Source organism: Megalobrama amblycephala, linkage group LG19 (genome assembly GCF_018812025.1).
Source record: "Megalobrama amblycephala isolate DHTTF-2021 linkage group LG19, ASM1881202v1, whole genome shotgun sequence".
Taxonomy (NCBI): Eukaryota; Metazoa; Chordata; class Actinopteri; order Cypriniformes; family Xenocyprididae; genus Megalobrama; species Megalobrama amblycephala.
In genome coordinates, this window is record NC_063062.1 from 18,573,065 (window position 1) to 18,594,817 (window position 21,753).

Genomic DNA, 21,753 nt, shown 5'->3' on the forward strand with positions numbered 1-21,753 from the left:
ATGGAACAACCAGGGAGGGGGGGTGGGTGACCTGGAGACGTACTGGCAGGTGAAGGTGTATGTACAGACGGGTAAGGGGGTCTCCAGGGCAGATCCAAGGACTCTATGTGTCCTGGCAGGTCAGGAGCCTCGGGCAGCCACGGCGGGTCAGGAGTGTCGGATAGCCACGGCCGGTCAGGTGCCATGGGCAACCATGGCGGTTCAGGAGCCGTTGGCGGCCATGGTGGGTCAGGAGTGTCGGGCAGCCACGGTGGGTCAGGTGCCGTGAGCAGCCATGGCGGGTCAGTTCAGGGACCATTGGTGACCGTGGCAGTTCAGAGTCCCCACCCACAAGTTCCCCACCCTCAGGTATATGCCCCCCCCAAAATGATTTTGGGGAATTCAATGGAGGTTGTGGGCTGGAGCTGGCTTGAGGGCAAGGAATTTGAGTGGTGCTGGCAGGGCAGGGAGCTGAGGTGGCACCGGCAGGGCAAGGAGCTTAGGTGACGCCGGAAGGGCAAGAAGCTGAGGTGGTGCCAGCAGGGCAAGGAGCTGAGGTGGCGCCGGCAGGGCAAGCCTGGAGCGGGCTCAGCGAAAACTGGAGTGGGCTCGGGTGCAGAGTCTGGAGCGGGCTCGGCGAAGACTGGAGCGGGCTCGGGTGCAGAGTCTGAAGCGGGCTCGGCGAAGACTGGAGCAGGCTCAGGTGCAGAGTCTGAAGCGGGCTCGGCGAAGACTGGAGCGGCCTCGGCGGAGTCTGGAGCGGGCTCGGCGAAGACTGGAGCGGGCTCGGGTGCAGAGTCTGAAGCGGGCTCGGGTGCAGAGTCTGAAGTGGGATCGGGTGCAGAGTCTGAAGTGGGCTCGGCGAAGACTGGAGCGGCCTTGGCGGAGTCTGGAGCGGCCTCGGTGGAGACTGGAGCAGCCTCAGCGGAGACTGGAGCGGCCTCGGCGGAGACTGAAAAGGGCTTGGCAGAGGCAGGAGACACTAGCAGAGCAGCCATCTTGTCCATAGAAACTGGCGGAGCGGCCATCTTGTCCGTGCACACTGGCGGAGCGGCCATCTTGTCCGTAGACACTGGCGGACTTGGACTTGAATGCATAGCAACCGGCGGACTTGAACTTGAGTGCGTCGCAACCGGCGGACTTGAACTTGAGTGCGCAGCAACCGGCGGACTTGGACTTCAGTGCGTAGCGGCCGGCAGGCTTGGACTTAAGTGCATAGCGGCCGGCGGGCTTGAGGGCGAAGCCGGCAGAGGTTTCGGAATGCCAGCTGCACGTGCTGAAATCAGTGGAGGATCGTTCACACTGGACAACAATCCCCTCTGCTCTCTGATGCGTCTCGAGACGTGACGTGCCTCAGGGCGATCAGCGGAGACGTAACGTGTCTCTGGATGATCAGCGGAGACGTAACGTGACTCTGGGCGATTATCGGAGACATGACGTGGCTCTGGGCGATCAGCGGAGACGTGACGTGGCTCTGGGCAATCAGCGGAGACGTGACGTGGATCTGGGAGATCAACTGTGACTTGACTTGGCTCAGGAAGTTTAACTTAGACTTGATGTGGTTCAGGAATATCAACTGTGGCTTGACTTAGCTCACGAAGATCAACGGTGGCTTGACTTGGCTCATGAAGATCAACTGTGACTTGACTTTGCTCATGAAGATCATCCTTGACTTGACTTTGCTCATGAAGATCAACTGTGTCTTGACTTTGACCCCAAAGTGTGTGTGGCTTAAATAGTCCAGATAATGTGCTGTAGCAGTATGTGGCAATTGGTGATTGGTAGAGTGAGTGCAGGTGATTGCCAGGGAGGATTGTGGGAAATGTAGTCTGGAAATGACTGGGAACGTGACACAGATCTTGTACCTACCAAAAGTGGTGCAAGGAAGGTCAACCGCTGAACCAGAGTCAGGGTCATGGCTCACTGATGCAAGGGGAGAGAAGGCTAGCCCGTCTGGTCTGATCACACAGAAGAGCTACTGTAGCTCAAAAAATTGCTGAAAAATGTAATGCTGTTCATGATAGAATATTATCAGACACAATGCATAGCTGTTTGCTGCATAGCCGCAGACCATGATGACCCCTGTCTACCACCAAAAGTGCCTACAATGGGCATATGAGTGTCAGAACTCGACCACTCAACAAAAGATAGCACGAGCACTATGGGAAGAAGGCAGGCTGGCAGAGGCAGTGTGATGCTCAGGGTAATGTTCTGCTGGGAAACCTTAGGCATTCATGTGGATGTTACTTTGACACGTACCACCTACCTGAAGATTGCTGCAGACCATGGCAATGGTGTTCATGGCAGTGGCCTGTTTCAGCAGGCTAATGCACCCTGCCACACTGCAAAAATTGTTTAGGAATGGTTTGAGGAACATGAGAGAATTCAAGGCTGTCACGTTTTAGTTCAAGGACGAATAAGATAAATTAAGTATATCAAAATTAAGGTGTTATTTATTAAATGAACCAAGATCCAGTAAAACAACAAGAGGTAAAATAGATGCACAGTGTGCATAACACAAACAATACCAGACAATGAATGCGAGAAACAGAAACTTAAATACACAATGATAATGTATAACAAAATACATACAGGTGTGATCATTAAATGAATGTCAATGACAACTGATTAGTGGTGGGAAAAGGAGAACATGGAAACACAAAAAAGTTCTAATTAAAAAGCTCCAGATTTCCCATATCTCAATCCGACTGAGCATCTATATGGGATCTGCTTGATGAAAAAATCTGATCCATGGAGGCCCCATGCAACCTGATACCACAGGACACATTCAGAGGTCTTGTGGAGTCCTTATATCAGAGCTGTTTTGGCAGCAGGAGGGGGGCCTACACATATTAGGCAGGTGATTTTATTGCTGTGGCTGATCGGTGTATATTGCAAATGTTAAGTCTATTGTAAACTCAATATAAATATGCCATTTTTGCAACCCTAGATGATACCAAATTCATCTACAGTAAGATGACAGAAATGCAGAGAGGTAATGAGAAAAGGCCCAGACAGATATGAAAAGTTATGGAAAGAGCATAAATGAGCTAAACAGTGTCTATACAGTGAAGGATAAACAAAAGAAACAAGGGGACAAAACAAAATACTTAAGGCCTCAGATCAGTTTGTTACTGTCACAGTTCCAGTCATTCCCGGACTTCATTTCCCATCATCCTCCCTGACAATCACCTGCACTCACTCCACTAATCACTAATCACCACACCCAGCTGCAGCTCATTACCTGGACTATTTAAGCCATTCCCATCCTCACACTCATTGCAAGGTCTTGTTTACTCCAGTAGCATTTCTGAGCGTTATGTGTCTGCCTTATCTGCCTGTTTTTGATCTAGTCTGTTCCCTGTCTACGATTCTCTGCTGCCTGCCTTTGGACTGTTTATTGTTTCCTGGATTTGTGATTGATATCTGCCTGCCCTGATTCTACTGCCTGTTCCACGACCACGATTCTGCCTTGTCCCTGCTGTACCTGTTTTGCCACTGACCGTTGCCTGTTTGACCATGTACACTGTTCAATAAAAGCTGCAAATGGATCCTACCCTGAGTCCCGCTTCGTTACAGTTACAATAGAAATTCATAAATGTATTATTTTTCACTGCAATACCTTTTTGTTCAAAATGTTGCTTTTTTTAATGAAACACACACATTCAATAAAAAAGAATGCACGAAGCAAGAATGAAATTTAGAGCAGAATTTTTTCTTTTTTTTTATAGAGCAGAGGCTCTGTTCTTTCTTTTGATATATTGCATGTTCAGATATTCATACAACAGAATATTCCAGGGGCCATGAAATGTTTGTGAAAATGATCAAAAATGCTGGTGCGTGCTGGCTGCCTGGCTGGCAAAAAAAAAAAAAAAAAAAAAAAAAAAAAAACGCTGGCAGGTAAAGAGTTAAAGTGCAATTAAAGGTATATTTCACATTTAAAAAATAAATACCTAAATAGGAACATTGTAAGTGCAAACATAATATATAAATAGTAAATTATAAGTATAATTTAAGTTTGATTCAAGTTCACTTAAAGAAAATGTACGAGTATACTTGCAGTATAAAACTACTAAACTAGTAGTTTACTAAGAGTATACTTCAAAGCGTACTTTCAAATACTAAAAAAAAATATATATATATATACACAAGTATTTAACTAAACAATTGTAGTATAGTTGCAGTACAAATGAAAACCGTAGTTGTAAACTAGTTGTGTACTCAAAGTTTACTAGTTACACCTACTACCACACTACCACACTAAAAAGTGAACCAATTTAGTCCCAACTTACATGTACTAGTACATTGATATTAGTATACTTACTACATAAAGTGTGATTAAAAATATAATTCAACTTAAGTATACTTAATAAAATTAAGTATACGTACTGTATACTTGTTTTATATAAGAGAACACAAGGGCTATATATACATAGACCGGTAACATAAAGCCCGGAACACATCAAGCTGATGGTCGGCCGTCGGGCAGTTTTTGTTCATCGGCCGACTAAGTTTTCTCAGTGTGTTCTGCACCATCGGCTGAAGTTGGTCCATGTCGCCTTTTTTTGGCCGATTCGACATGTTGAATCGGTGTCGGAGCCCGTCGATCAGTCGGGCCATCTGATCATTCTGATTGGCTGTTATCACATAGAGACTGTGTCTGTACCTCGAACTAGTAAATACAAAAAACTTCCGAAACCTTTTAAGGGTAAAAATTTAATTGATGTTCAAAAAATTTAAATCACAGATAAATCAGATAAACAAATGATAAAGCTTGGGTTACTGAATATTAGATCTATTTCTTCAAAAGCACTTATTGTAAATGAAATTATCACAGACAATAAACTAGACTTGCTGTGTTTGACAGAAACCTGGCTAAAACCAGACGATTACATTATTTTAAATGAGTCTAGTCCTCAAGGTTATGACTATCGACACAATCCTCGACAGAAAGGCAAAGGGGGAGTAGTTGCTGTAATTTATAGTAATATATTCAGAATCATTCAAAAGAATTTCAAATATAATTCCTTTGAAGTGATGGTGCTTTATGTAACATTATGTAAATTGACATTTGTGCTGGCTACTGTATACAGGCCACCAGGGCACCATACTGACTTTATCAAAGAATTTGCTGATTTTCTATCAGAGTTAGTACTGGCTGCGGATAAAGTCCTTGTTGTTGGTGATTTTAATATCCATGTAGATAATAATAAAGACGCATTTGGATTGGCATTTGCAGACATTTTAAACTCTATTGGAGTTAGACAACACGTGTCAGGACCCACTCATTGTCGTAATCATACCTTAGATCTAATACTGTCGCATGGAATTGATATTGATGCTGTTGAAATTCTACAGCAGAGCGATGATATATCAGATCATTATTTAGTCTCGTGTATAATACAGTTAGCCAAGGCTACAAAACCACCACCCAGCCATAAATATGGTAGAACCATCACTTCTACCACTAAAGATTGCTTTATAAATAATCTCCCCGAGCAGTTTCATCGCCTTAGTATACCTGACAACTTAGAAGAACTAGAAACAGAGATTCAACTGCTGACGTTTCCAAAGAGCACAGCAGTAATGACTTTATGAACTTCTTTACTTGCAAGATTGACAATATTAGAGAGAAAATTATAAACATGCAACCGTCTACAGTTTCGCTTCAGACAGTGCACTGTAGTGTCCCTGAGGTAAAACTAGAATCATTCGCTGCTATAGGAGAGGAAGAATTATCTAAACTTATCAAAATCAACAACATGTATGTTAGACCCAATGCCGACTAAACTACTGAAAGAAATGCTTCCAGAGGTCGTAGGTCCACTTCTTGATATAATTAATTCATCTTTAACACTAGGATATGTGCCAAAAACTTTTAAGCAGGCTATTATTAAACCTCTTATTAAAAAACCTCAACTAGATCCGAGAGATTTAGTAAATTACAGGCCAATCTCGAATCTACCTTTTCTGTCAAAGATACTAGAAAAGGCAGTTTCAACACAACTGTGCTCCTTTTTAGAAAGAAATGGAATCTGTGAGGATTTCCAGTCAGGATTTAGACCATACCATAGTACTGAGACTGCTCTCGTTAGAGTTACAAACGATCTACTCTTATCATCCGATCATGGCTGTATTTCTCTATTAGTGTTATTAGATCTCAGTGCTGCTTTTGACACTATCGATCACAACATTCTTTTAAAAAGACTTGAAAACTATATTGGCATTAGTGGAATTGCTTTGGCATGGTTCAAATCATACTTATCTGACCGTTATCAGTCTGTAGTAGTTAATGAAGAGATGTCGTATCGATCACAAGTTCAATATGGAGTACCACAAGGCTCAGTACTAGGACCGTTGCTTTTCACTCTGTACATGCTGCCCTTAGGAGAGATAATTAGGAAGCATGGTGTTAGTTTTCACTGCTACGCTGACGATACTCAGCTCTATATTTCCTCGCGCCCTGACGAAACCTACAAATTCACAAAACTAACAGAATGCATAGCTGACATTAAAAACTGGATGACAAGAAATGTCTTATTAAATTCAGAAAAAACTGATATCCTAATCTTTGGACCAAAAACTTCCTCACGAAAAAACCTTGAATACTCTCTAACACTTGACGGGTGCTCCATTAAATCTTCGTCCTCAGTTAGGAACCTGGGTGTGCTCTTTGATACCAATCTTTCATTTGAAAGTCATGTTTCTAGTATCTGTAAAACCGCCTTCTTCCATCTGAAAAAATATATCTAAATTACGACATATGCTCTCAATGACAAATGCGGAACAGTTGGTTCATGCATTCATGACCTCAAGACTAGATTACTGTAACGCTCTACTGGGTGGTTGTTCTGCCCGGCTTTTAAACAGACTACAGTTGGTCCAAAATGCGGCAGCTAGAGTTCTTACTAGAACCAGAAAGTATGACCATATTAGCCCAGTTCTACCAGAAAGACTCGGGAAGCAAAGAAACGTTTGAATACAATTTATTCAACAGTATGAATGTAGATATCAAAGAAATGATAAAGTTCTTTGGCGTAGGCCCCGTCCATAGTACAATCCGGAGGGTAGCAGACGTTTGCAGATCCTGCCTGAAGATGAAGGCAGGGGCGGAGCCTACCCCCGACGTATGGACAGGGACCGACCTGGTGGTGGTGGGGAGGATGGGGGTGAACGCCGGTGATGGTATCTGCGAACACGATAGTGGGTGGGAACAGAACTTATATACTCAGGTGACGTGTAATGATTGGTTAGATAATGAGCAATGACGTGCATTAGAGTCTTCCGGGTAGAACTTCCGCTAAACGCTCTCATTTCTACCAGAAAGACTCTGGAAGCAAAGAAACATTTGAATACAATTTATTCAACAGTATGAATGTAGATATCAAAGAAATGATAAAGTTCTTTGGCGTAGGCCCCGTCCATAGTACAATCCGGAGGGTAGCAGACGTTTGCAGATCCTGCCTGAAGATGAAGGCAGGGGCGGAGCCTACCACCAAAAGAACTGGGAATGTGAATGAAATACGCACCAGTTGGAGGATTCTTTGAATACGTTCCTAACTATTACCAAAGAGAAAGAGATAATGAATGCACAGACATTAATGAATGTTTAATCATTAACAGAAAGAATCATTATGTCATAGCTTTAAGGATGTCAAGAATGCCGCATAGGCCATAACATTGCCACATTAGGTCGAGCATGAAAGCCAAGTAGGCTGATAGGCCAGCGTATAAACATGTCATGCAGATCATGTATGATGCCATGACAGGCCATAGTGAGGGGAAGACAGAGTGGATGAATGAGATACCCTGATATGCCGAATAAAGCAAGCCATATAGATGTAAATAGTAGGAATAGAAACTGACGCCGTAACAGGTAGTTTGTCTCAATAGGATACTTACCACAGAAGATTTAAATATAGGATTTTATGATAAGCTATAACCTTACCTAATGCTTGTTATAAACATAACCTTGGTAATCCTAGATTAACAAAAGAATACCAGTGATGTGAATAGTGATTTGATGCTATGGTCAGAAAGACAAAGTTAGTCTGCGATACTAGAAGACTGCATATGAGGACCATGGTCCATAGATATAGCGTTCACTTGACCCTGAGTGAGTATAGGGAAATCATAACAAGTGATATTAAATCGTATGAAAACACCACCACCAGTAGTTTGCATTAGTAACGTACTAGTATTAAATTATGACGAATAAATGGCATACATAATGAATAATATTGACTGATAAGGATATGGAGTGAGGCTACGTTAATCTGATTTACGTGTAAAGACCGCAAAGGTCCTGTACCTTGAAAAGTCAATATAGGCTAATTCGAGAAGACCTTGGAGTTACGTAAACAGACTACCTGGTGGCCATGACAGGTTTTAATTATATGAAGTGCTAAGACAGGCCTTTGTGTAGAACCATGATATGCCATTTGATGCAAAAATGAAACCCATTTAATGTGAGGTAATAAGCCATTTGATGTGATGGCAACGATATGCCCAATGGCAACTATATGCCCGATGGCCGATGGCAACGATATGCCCGATGCAAACAATTTGCCCGATGGCAACGATATGCCCGATGGCAACGATATGCCCGATGGCAACGATATGCCCGATGGCAACGATATGCCCGATGGCAACGACCTGTCATGATGGCCATTATATTAAACCTTTAATGTTATAGCAACAATATTCCATGTAGCTAAAAGTTATGATTGCCATCAAATGTGAATGCAATGAGAGGCCATACAATGTAAAGCAATGATAGGCGATTTGATGAGATGTCAACAGTAAGCCTGATAACGATATACCTATAATGCTAAGAGTCAAAGCAATAATAGGCAATTTTAGTATGATAGTGCAATATATTCTATGTAACGCAAAAGTCATGGAACCATTCCAAGCAAAGCAACAATGTGCTATGTTACACGAAACCATGATTAGCTGCTATAAGTACAGGCCACGAAAGGCCCATAATGAATACTGATTAAATGTCACGATAAACCAATGATATAAAAAGGTACACATTTGTGAAGACCGAAGCTGAAGAGAGAGTAGAAAACAATGACACTACCGCTAGTAAGCCAATAATCGACGTAATTTGATTGCTATGAGTGAATGAGCATTTGAGTAATTTTAAGTAAATAATGAAAAGGTATATATTCTATAGGAAAGACTCATCTAATATGCTTAGCGTGTCACCCGCTCACGGCTAGATAGAACTAAGCAGAGAGAACTTTGTCTAACTGTCAGAACCTGTTAAGAGAACCCCCAAAGAAATTAACCAGTTTGACATGACATAAGTACAAGAATACTTAATGCATGGGGCAGATAAAGATTGAGAAACCTTGTTGTATGATGCCCTTGCAAAAGGGAAGCAATTTACTTGACAATGCTGAACCTGGCTGAAGCTAGCAAACCTTTGCAAAGTATAACACCATGAGCATCGTTGTTCAATACCTTAGTAAAGAGAAAAGAGGTATTCGAGAGTGCCCTGCACAGAAGGGGCACAATAAGCACAAGTGAAATGCTTTTGACCAGGCGGGTTCGGAGTAGCCTACGGAGCACAGTAACTCTGATGTTCGATGTGTAGTAGGCAGCACAATATATCACTTTAGATATGTTGCGATGTGCGCATCCACAAGTCATGACGCAAGGATAGCATAGTTGCACATGTTTAGGTCCTGTCAGTTTACACGCTATTCTGTGTGCGCACACGTTAAAGACGAATTGCTTTCACTATGCATCTATTTTTGCCTGGATAGACACATGCATGCAGATTTATGTCAAATGTCCTTGTACACACAGTGCATATGGCTTAGGTAACGTGAAGAAGAAAACTGATGTGTATCATTATAGGGGTTCCACGCATTCGATCTTAACTTACAGCAGGCTTGCTGCTGTCTGTATCAAGTACAGAGAAATAACTAACTATACAGCTTTAGAGATGATATGCAAGATTAAACCACTTGCTCTGAATTTTTTTTATTTTTTTATGTATAGAACACTATGTAAATTGTGTGCGTACATATCCTAAATTTTACCAAGATTTGTAAATTCAGAGAAAGTCACAAATTTAAAATAATGCCCGTCAATGGCGTAAGAACTGCAATTCTGCATTATCCCTGGATTCTTATTGTACTGTGAGTAATAAGTCCCTTTAAGACAGTCATTTCACTCGGTGGCCATCTTTGAAATGCCTCTCGGGCCGTTTCTCAATTCCAGAACGCAGAGTTGCGGACTTGCGTTCTTGTGGAGTCCGGTCTTGCCAGCGACCTTGAAAGACGAACTCGGAAGGACACAAGGACACAGAACGCATTGCACAGAATTGAGATATGCTGCGAACTTGTAGCTCAACTGACCGCCCCAGCATATTATAAGTGGCTAATGCACAATAAATCCAACATAACATCACAAACAAATGTCATAACCTATTAAAAGATTTCTTTCAAATTATTATAGACAATATTTCCATACCATTTTATATCTTTTTATTTCACCGCATGCATTTATGAAAATTAGTAGCCTTAGTGTTTACATGCTTTGTCAATGTTAAGATTATTTTTTATATTCCAAAAGAAATACTGCAGGCTTTCTTCAGGTTATCACTTTATTCAAATTAAGCAAAACGAACAGTTTACTTTCACGAGCCGTCACGTATTTGCGAGCTTGTAGCGGGAATCTCAAAAGTGAGAACAAGACTTTAAAGCTTACAGCTTCCGTATGTCAACAGCCGCAGACCTAAATGCGTGTCTCATGCCTCCTTTCTGAGGCGCGCGTTTGACCGTTTCTATAGAAACCGGTGCTTCTAAGAGGCGCTGCTGTGACGTGATAACTTTAGCAGTCAGCGATTGGACCTTATTTAGAAGGCGGGACATATTCCGCCATATTGCGCAATCCACTTTCTCCCATTCAAAACAAAACGAGTGACATGACTTGTGTTATTATATAGGCTGTTTCTCAATATGCGTTCTTCAGCGGTCTTGCGTCCTTGCTCTACGTCATCATTAACCGTCGAAGTTCGTTCCAATACTCAAGAACGCAAGAACGGAGGACGCATGAAAGTACCCGGATGTGTTCTTGATATCGAGGATGCATCGAATGCAAACTTGAGGGAGTTTTTAATAGGTTATGACAATTGTTTGTGATGTTATGTTGTATTTATTGTGCATTAGCCACTTATAATATGCTGTAATGGTCAGTTGAGCAACAAGATCGCAGCACATCTCAATTCTCAAATGATGCGTTCTCTGTCCTCGTGTCCTTCCGAGTTCGTTCTTTCAAGGTCGCCTGGCAAGACCGGACTCCACGAGAACGCAAGTCCGTTCTCTGCGTTCTTGGAATTGAGAAACAGCCATCCCAGCTAACACACCACGTAACAGTTACGTAATGTATTCGTAATTTTTGGTAATTTCATGACTTACTAACTGACAGCGTAACAACGTCGCATGCCAGTAATTTCATTACCTTCAGATTACCATCTCACAACCCCCTAACGTTATAAGATTACCAAGGACGTTCCAGATACGTACTCTATACGTAATATATTGGTAATTCCATGACTTACTAGTAATGTAACTACAACGTTGTATGCCCGTAATATTATTACCATCAAATTACCATATCACAACGTCGTCAGTACGATCTCCTAACGTTATAAGAAAACCAAGGACGTTCCAGATACATACTCTATTCGTAATATAATGGTCATTCCATGACTTACTGGCAACGTTACAGTAACGTCATGTGCTGGTAATTTCATTACCATCATTTACACGTTCTATGTTATTATTACCAGAATTTGCCATTTAAAATGTGTAATTAAACGTCAGACACAAGACTGAAATGTCCCTTTAAAAAAAAAAATATTTCTTTTCACCAAGTCAAAATATGGATAACTGCTTTTTATATATAGTGACGTGACATACAGCGCGCGCAAATGGAGTGCGTGCACGCCCACAGTATGTTGACAAGAGAGTCAAGTTAATTTTTCTGAGAGAATAATTTATTTTTCCGAGGTGACAACGAATAAATGGCTTTTATAAAAATGTATAAAGTTAACTTTGGAAAGACGCAAAACCTTTTTTTATTGTTATGTTTACGTTAGTGCTGGTGGCCGTTAGAGTTGCCATGGCAACCGGGAAAACATTCAAGCTGCTGGAGAGGACAGCGTCGACGTTTCTCCGTGTTTCTCGTCAGTTTTATAGCAATAAAGTTCAACAACTGCGTCAGACTGGTTAAGTAACATTACCCACAGTCTACCTTAAGTACTTTATGTTAATATTTTTACCTCTGTGATTGAACGTCTGAAATATATTTTGGCAAAATGTTACGCTAGCATGTGTTTTTAATGATACTGAGTACAAAACGTCTTGAATGCTTTTATTTTATGTTTCGCTGTAGGCGATATGTTTTATAGTTTGGGTGTATTTTATTATTTTTATTTGGATTTTTGTTCATGTTTTTCAAAATAAATGAATTGAATTTATTTTGAGTCTGCATTCATTGTTCACAGCTGTTGGAATAGCCTTTAAATTAGTTGGGCTAATGAGGACATAAATTAGGTTAAACTACTGCATGTCCGCCCATAGAAAAATAAATAAATATAAAAATTACCAACTGATTACCAACACACAACTATTGATACACAACGTTGCCACGACGTCGCAGTTACTAACTGGCAACGTCACAAAGTTACGTTGTGGCAACGTATCCGGGAATTTCACTTTTCCGGTTGCCACAACGTAACTAGTTACGTCGCCACGACGAAAGTTTGGTCACCAAATTACGTTACAGTTACGTAACAGTCACGTATTTTGGTTAGCTTATCCCAGCTAACTATCAAAGACTATCCCGTCTTTGATAGTAACCGTGGAAACAGGTATTGACAGCTGTGTGATGTCTAGTGGCACGCGGTTTTATGCAACACATTGGAACATGGCAAGCAAACTTGGAATAAGAATTGGAGCGAGGATCAACATCAGCATGTTGTTTACGAAATGCAGCAGCGATGCCGCTCTAATAGACAGGTGAGCAAAAGTACACGAGATGAATTAATGTTATGTAGCTCAACACGATGGAATGTTAGAATATCATAGCCTACTGTTGATCTTGCTTACGGTCAACAGACTAATAAATAGCAGTCTACAACTTGAACACTCAAATGCAGTTTAATATGATAGTAGACCAAGTTAAACAGCTTTGCGTTACCTCAGTTTTAATTCATAAAATAAACTTACCTGTATGAGTAGTATTTAAGCACTTGCAAGTAACGTTAGGCCTACTTCAGTAGAATGAACTGACTCGTTCCTTCCTGGAAATGCAGGCTGGGACTCGCGTGTGGCACTGAAATCAGTCTCTCGTTGCAATCGCACCCGCGATTCCACGCCGAGATTGTGCCTTTAGCACAGGTAAATTCATTTAATACATATGCAGTGTCATTTTACATTAATCATTTCCTGGATCTGAATACTTACATGAAATATGTCAAACACCCTTTATTTCATTTAAATCACCCTAAATGTTCTAGAATTAGGCTACTTTCCGAAAAGGGTTATTCAAATAATCTTAATTTGTCATATCACGACATATGACGTTAGTCGCAGAAAGATAACGCAATAACTATGGAATGAAATCGACTGTCCCTTTTTTGCACAAAGAAAATCTGGTGCACGTGCATGAAGCTGATCACACAGGACATAGACGGAGACTTACTGCAGAAAGTAACACGTACAGGTAATTTTTTGTATACAGTATGTAAATGACATAGCCTTATTACCACACAGGACATAAATAATGATGTTTCTGCCTCTAATGTTACAAGGGAAGTCACTCGACACTATGCACCATGCATACCCAAGTTACAAAGCGTGTCGTTCTATCTGCTGTTAGACGACGAGTCCAACTCCGCTTTCATGCGGATCATTACGACATGCTATGAATGTAACAATGCGAACGAGCACCGTTCCGTCTCAAACAAATGCGTGCTACTGCACTGTACGGCTCTGCTGATGTATGTAAAGAGCAAAAGAGTATGATTATACACCCAACGACATCAAAAGGCATAAAACGATGGAAATACTTATCACTGAGATGGAGTGGCTGTTGTAGTGATGACGAGAGAATATTGAAGATTGCTTTGATGATAGCTAGGCCCTTTGATGATATTGCTGAAACGAAATTCGAAAATAGAATCCGCGGGTGGACCTGCACACTTCTGAAATTTGAGACGGTGAATACGATCACTCTCCGCGACCGCTTCAATGAACGTTCAAAATGATAGGCTAACGTGAACTTAAATGACGCTGCAGCATTATATCCCATCTAAAATAAACGTTTTCACATTGTAGTACATCGGACTACCAATAACATTGTCTGTGTGAATATTTAGATAATCACAATTATAGGCCTGTACATGCGTCGTGAGGAACGTCAACTGCGAACTGAACGCCGGCGATGGTATCTGCGAACACGATAGTGGGTGGGAACAGAACTTATATACTCAGGTGACGTGTAATGATTGGTTAGATAATGAGCAATGACGTGCATTAGAGTCTTCCGGGTAGAACTTCCGCTAAACGCTCCCATTTCTGTCAACATTACATTGGCTCCCTATTAAACATCGTATAGATTTTAAAATCTTGCTACTTACTTATAAAGCTCTAAATGGTTTAGCTCCCCAATATCTAAGTGAGCTCTTGGTGCATTATAGTCCTTCACGTCTATTGCGATCTCAGAATTCAGGCCAGTTGATAATACCCAGAATATCAAAATCAACTGAAGGCGGCAGATCCTTTTCCTATTTAGCACCTAAACTCTGGAACAATCTTCCTAGCATTGTTCGGGAAGCAGACACACTCTGTCAGTTTAAATCTAGACTAAAAACACATCTCTTTGCTCTTGCATACACATAACACATTATCAATACATTAACATTTTTTCAAATCCGTTAAAGGATTGTTACGCTGCAATAATTAGGTCGGCCAGAACTGAGAACATTTCCTATAACACTAGATATACCTGTACATCAGAATAAGAATGGCATCTACGCTAATATCAGTCTCTCTGCTTATCCTGAGGTTTGCCGGGTGCTGGATCCAGGCCGTATCCAGATCAGATGGAGAACCTGTGTCTGGACCTGACTACAACGTAGCCCAGGAGACAATGGGCCTACAGATCCAGTTCTGGCTGCATCTATAATTCAGATTTTTAAATCTCCGTATCCGCTTACATATATTTATATATAATCTATTTTTAATCTCTATAATAAAAATGTATAATTCAGATTTTGATCTCCATATCCATTTACATATATTATATATATCTTCCAAGGGGTTTTTTCCCTCCTAGGACTTTTTTCCCAGTGTTAGCACGCTGGGTTTTTCTCCTAGGGGTTTTTTTCCATCCCTGGGAGTCAGCCGACATTGGCTTAATGTAGCACCATCTTGTATATGTTACATATTACCACGCTTGCTTGTACAGCTTATTTTTAACCACTTCTCTTTTTTCTGTGCTTCTAATATGTAAAGCTGCTTTGAAACAATTACCAATTGTAAAAAGCGCTATATAAATAAATTTGACTTGACTTGACTTGACTTGTTCAGCTACTGTCACCTGCTGGTATGGAATGGCATTTCTTCTTACGCAGACGCAGAACGGACGTGTTACTTGGCCGTCGGGTGTCGAGCGTCGGTTTGATGTGTCATGGCAACTTTGGACCCAGACGCTGCCGACGTGAGCAAACCCCGCAGTCTGCTTTGGCATCGGCTTGGTGTGTTCTGGGCTTAACACATGCTTACAGTTGGGAGTAGGAAGAGGGTTAAAGCTGAAGCAGAGTAAAGAATAAAAGCATGAAATTATGGCAGTATTTGATATTCAGCAGACCAACATTAGTTTTAACACACCTTTGTGAAAGTAGGTGATAGGTGTCAAATAATAAGGCAAAGTCTGATACTTGCACGTCTCGCCAGTTTGAAATAGTACAGATGCAATTTGTTGAAGCTTTTATTGATCTTGGCTGAAGTTGTATTGATGAGAGAGATACGGGTTGATGTAGAAGGTCTTTGATGATTGGAAAGACAAGGCTGTCCTGGCAAAAACTTAGAAGACTTCTAGCTCAGCATCATCTTCATGTCAGAATTTCTTTCTTAGAAAAAGGAGAAAAGGGGTGCCTGATCTTGTGATCTGTGATCTTTTAAAGCATGAAGATATCACACCCTCAGAAGGGCGAGTGAGCAAAAAAGGAGTTTGGAGGGAAAGTTTATGATCCTTTGTCTTCTAGCAGGGTGTTTTGCATATGAAATTTCAAGATTGTTATAATACTAATGTGTAACAGAGTTAGCAAAATGTAACACAAATGAACATAAAGGAAACTGAAATGGCAGCTTATAGATACCAAACATGCTATACATGTGATCTTGTTTACTTGGAGTGTGCAATTCTGAATCGTTTCAAGAGTTTGAGTTAATACATATGTGACCCGATCTGGTGAAATGAGTCGGAAGTCGCAACGTTTTTTTTTTTTTAGATAATTTCAAAGAACAGACTTTCAAAAATAATCTCCCAAAGTTTCGTAGTCCAGATAATTGAGTAAAGGTATTTAAATGGCTATTAAATTTGACATTGTTTTACTAAATTCGCTGGAAATGATCTTCTCAACTCCTCTCGTCACTTATGAGCATTTCCCGGTATCCCCTGAAACGTCATTATCTCTGCTCTACAAATATGGTGTTACACGTTGTATAGAACCAATCAAAAAGCTTAGAAATGTAAACACACTGACCTAAACGCTGATTTTTAACAATGGGAAGCCCCGTTTCGACTGACAGGCATGCGATCGGTCCAGCCATCCTCCTGTCAGACTAGCGCGCCTTATAAAATAAAACTCCCATTTGCGTGTCTCTCTTTAAAAGCCAATAAAAATTGAATCCATATAGGTAGCACAAAAATTCTTCTTGCATACAAAACCAGAGACTTTAAGCTTTCATATCAAGCCTCCAACATGCTTCTGTTGCGTTGTTTTCACCCTCTAATGAGTCTGAGTAATATGCGTTTACAACAAAAACAGCACAGCCGCTAACTGAATACAAGTATGTATATTTCACGTGCTCATAACTTCATGAAAAATGCACAGATCATAAAAATGGCACATCGATATTTAAAGCAGACTCTCAAGATTCAAATTAATCCAAAATCAATATAATATATTGCGTTGATCACAAGATATTACTCACGGAATGATTTAACTTACTTGGCTAAAAACATGTCTCTCATCTCTCCGGGATGCAGTGTATATTCAATGTTCCCGGACCCATCCATGTTCGTTTTCCAACGTGGAATAACACAACATAGATATCACTTTAAAGCTTAGAATCTCATCTTTTTAATGCATCTAACCATTTTGAAAAACTCCTAACGAGTGCTGAGAAGCACCTCTAAACCGGAGTTTACTGCCCGTTGGCGCCACCTGGCTGTGGAAAAAAATGAACAACAAATTTTCAAACTATTCATTATGCTATCACCACGAAATTTGAACCAGATGCAGCTCACATATTGGAGAGCATCACCAAAAAAATATTTTTTTAGCGATCTTATTGTGTTCCTGAGTTATTCTATGTCAAATAAAAAAAAAGAAAAATTATTTTTAAAAAAGTATATATATATTTGTCTTTTATCAGCTGTTTCTCAGCAAGAAAATGTCCAAATGTAATGTAATTTATATTTTCTTAAAATGTTTAATGTTTTCTATCAAATGATACCTACCTTTTGACTCTCCTTGCTACAGTTTTGGAGTTATGAGTCTTTACTTTTGTGTGTGTCGCTCAGGGGAAAAAAAAAGAAAAAGAAAAAAAAAACCTCTAAAAAAGCCTTCAGATCTTAAAGTGTTAATTCAAATAAATACTTTCAAATAATTTGAGCTTCAGCCTGGTTTAGCATTTATATATATAAAAATGTCTTTGGTCAAATTAAGCTGTAAAATAAATAGTTTATCCCTTTTAATGCAATGGATTTTGAAAGATATCAACAAAAAAACGGGCAAAAAACTTTAAAAGCGATTTTCTCAGGTTTTCAATTTGAAAAAGAGGGCAGACAACCATAATTCAAATGGGTATATCTTTAAAACCATTCAAGTATGACTTTGACTAGGATATCATTTTAAAGCTTATTGTCTCATCTTTCCATTGATACCAAAATCTCAGTTTTGAAATTTGGGTCACTGTGACTCATTTTGCTGGATCAGGTCACATATACAAGACAATATTAAAGGAAACTCAGAAGATGGAAAAACTGAATACATGTTTATATTTTTTTCATATAGAAGGTATAGGATTAAAAATGGTTTATTTGTTTGTTTAAAAGTGAATGAAGTGAGAGTAAAACTCTTTCTAAATTCCTTTGGGTTCTTGTTGATGTGTCTTTGCTGCTATGGTCCAGTTCTGCATCTGGGTTTAAGCTGCAGTTCAGGGGAAGTTCCATAGAATTCTAACTCATGTGTTTTCTTGTTGGGTTATTTTCTAAATATAACAAATAATTGTGTGCCTGGTCTTTCTCAAGCACTACATTTATATATGCAATTCAAAAGATATTTCCAGTTTGTAGTTTCAGGTTCAAGGTAGCTTCCCCAATACTGTTCATCATTGACGCTCCATTTGCATCATTCCCTTCCAGCATGTAGCTAAGACGTTCACTCATTTTCTCATTTTGTCTTTTTTAAGTCTCTTTTTACAAAGTGGCTTTTGGAATGGGTTTTTACCACTTTGTTTAGGATCTAATCTATTTTGCCGCTCACTGAAAACAAAGGAATCATTAGAAGACTTTTCCGAACGCAGCAACGTTTGTTTTCCCACCATTCTCTAATTTGATTCAACTCCTCAAATAGAGCATGTAATTCATTTAGAGGAAAACATTGTCCAATTGCAATAGTAAGCTGGTGTGGCGGCGCTTTTGCGTAAACAGAGACGAAACGGCAGCTTCGCCCGGATCACAGTATTCTCTAATCCGCTCTCACTCATCCACGCAGGATAATTACTAGGCTGAAAGGGACTTCTCTCTACGTTATTTTAAATAATGAGCCACACAATGGCTCAGGGAGAAGCTTTTCTTCAGAGAAACATCCCAGATATGCCTGCTGAGGTTTCATAAGCAGTCTTCCGGCTCCAGATGAGAACACAGCAGCATGTCTGATCACTGAGAGCTATTACATGAGGACAGAGGCTTTACTACACTTCAAAATGAGCTCATGTGTGGGAGGATGTGTTTACGGCACCATAAACGCACTACAGGCATTTAAAACCCTTAAAGGTGTGACTACGAATATAAGTCAAGCACTTTTATTAATGCTCATTTAGGGTTAGAGATTTGATAAACACTTAACCTTGAGTATTAACCTTCAGTGCTTGTTTGTGCACTGTTTATTGTTTAGAAGTAGTATTAATAAGAATTCAACTGATGTGCAGTTACAGACACACTACCCATCAAACATTTTGGGTCAGTAAACTTTTTTTTTTAATATGTATGTGTGTGTGTATATATATATATATATATATATATATAAAGAAATTAAAACTATTAGGTGAAAACAAAGGTTGTGAAGTAAAGTGATATGTGAAGGCCAAGTAACCCATACTCCGTATTTGTCCTCTGTGTTTAACCCATCCAAAGTTAGTGCACACACACACACTACAAACTGTGGACACACACACCCGGAGCAGTGGGCAACCATTTTTGCTGTGGCGCCCAGGGAGCGATTGGGGGTTAGGTGCCTTGCTCAAGGGCACCTCATTTCATTTCCTGCCAGTATTGAGAATTGAACCCACAAAATTCGGGTTACCATTCTGACTCTCTAACCATTAGGCCACGACTGCTTTTTAAATATAAATAAAAATAACCACAAATAGATTTATTCAGCAATACAATATATTTGGAGCTCCAAATATATTTATTCAGCAAGGATGCATTATATTGATCAGCAAGTTACAGTAAAGTCGATTATAATGTTACAAAACATTTCAAAGAAATTGTGCTCTCTCCACTAGAGTTGTGTGGGATCGAGGTAAATTAAGCGCGATCTGCTGTGATGTCACAATCATGTTGCATTGTGGTCTATGGATCTTCCTGAAGTGTACATGCTGAGACTTGGTTCATGACCGGGATCATTATTGCTGTGACTGCTCCATCTTTCAGTTTCAAACAATCTGCAAATCCAGCGTCGAAATGGGCCTTGTTTATAAAACCATAAGCGCCGATCCTGAGGGCTCGAGCAGCCACGGAAAAACACAAGATATTCTCCATTCATTTTAACCAATAAAAAAGTGCAACTTTATCCTTACTGTATCCTTATTTTGATAGTTAATTTAAGAAGGTTTCTATGGTTATTTTAATGACAAATATCGAGAGTGCATCAATGTAATGCGCACAAATCTCTCAGCTCCACTTAATGCTAGGTTCTTTGGGAAGCAAGGTTACCTTTCTCTCACAACCAAAAACACACTTCTTTGGTGACATTGTTGATTTCGTAGTCTAAAAACAAAGTGACAAATCTCGTCACTGTGCAGTCCTGTGCAGCGCTGCCGACAACTTCCGTAACCCGAATGAAGCACGTTGATGGGCGTGCTCTTGCTCTCTCTCTCTCTCTCTTTTTTCTCTCTCTCTCTCTCTCTCTGAGAAGTGCCCATACGAGGAAATCCACCCTTTATTACGTAATAAAGGGCCATACTCTTAAAAAACTTTCCAAAACTTGTATGAACTCTGAAGGAGTGTATTTGGCACAGAAATACTCTGTCATACATCCAACTCGTTTTTTTGAAACTTTGGCCATATTTAGCGTGAGAATCCAACTCTTTAACAGTGCAAATAATTCAGAATGACACCACAATGGTAACCTCTAAAAACACTAACATACCAGAAATTCTTTTAAATATAAACATCTTGATGAAAAAAACACATAAAATAATTTATTTCAACATTTACTCTGTGCAAAGAATGATAGGAAGGAGAAATCCTGTTCATGAAACTATCTGAAACTTCTGTGTATCTTACTAATATTGCATCTAATCCACAATGTGGATTCCACATCATATATGACAAAGTACCAAACACCTTGCAAGTGTCACTACAGGAAGCAGAAAGTGTGTGACTTCACGTCTCGTCTTCACGTTTTTAACTCCTCTCCGACTGCAACGGGCAAATCTCTGCTCGATTATAATAAGCATATTAGAATGATTTCTGAAGGAGCATGTGACACTGAAGACTGGAGTAAGGAAGCTGAAAATTCAGCTTTGCATCACAGGACTAAATTACATTTTAAAATATATTCAAATAGAAAACTGTAATCATTTCAAAATATTAGATTTGACTGTAATTTTGATCAAATACATGCAGCTTTGGTGAGCAAAAGAGACTTCTTACAAAAAACTTACCAACCCCAAACTTTTGAAAGTAAAAGTGATATGTGAAGGCCAAGTATGGTAACCCATACTAAGAATGTGTCTTCTGCATTTAATTTGTCTTCTGCCCTTTTTTGAATAATAGAGTACATATCGCCTATTTTACAGCATATCAATTGTGGCTTATCCAATCAGAATTCAGAGTCTGAACTGTCAGTTTCTCTTTTTTAATCTTTAAAAGAAGCCTCAAGCAATCATCAGCAAACTAAGCTGCATGTAGCCGAGAAAGGCCGATTTAATTTGCAAGGTGCTTAAGAGGTCCGAACTCTGGAGACACAAGGGCCCTTTTGAACACGCAGGACGGCGCCTCTGGTGCCTG

General features: G+C 40.1%; 1 long non-coding RNA gene across 1 annotated transcript; it reads left to right on the top strand.

The window, feature by feature from the left end:
- The first annotated feature begins 12,882 nt into the window (after positions 1-12,882).
- On the top strand, positions 12,883-13,776 carry LOC125253895. Its single transcript, XR_007181561.1, has 3 exons — positions 12,883-13,019; positions 13,316-13,400; positions 13,650-13,776. It is a non-coding gene; the product is annotated as an uncharacterized LOC125253895 (long non-coding RNA).
- The last annotated feature ends 7,977 nt before the right edge of the window (positions 13,777-21,753 follow it).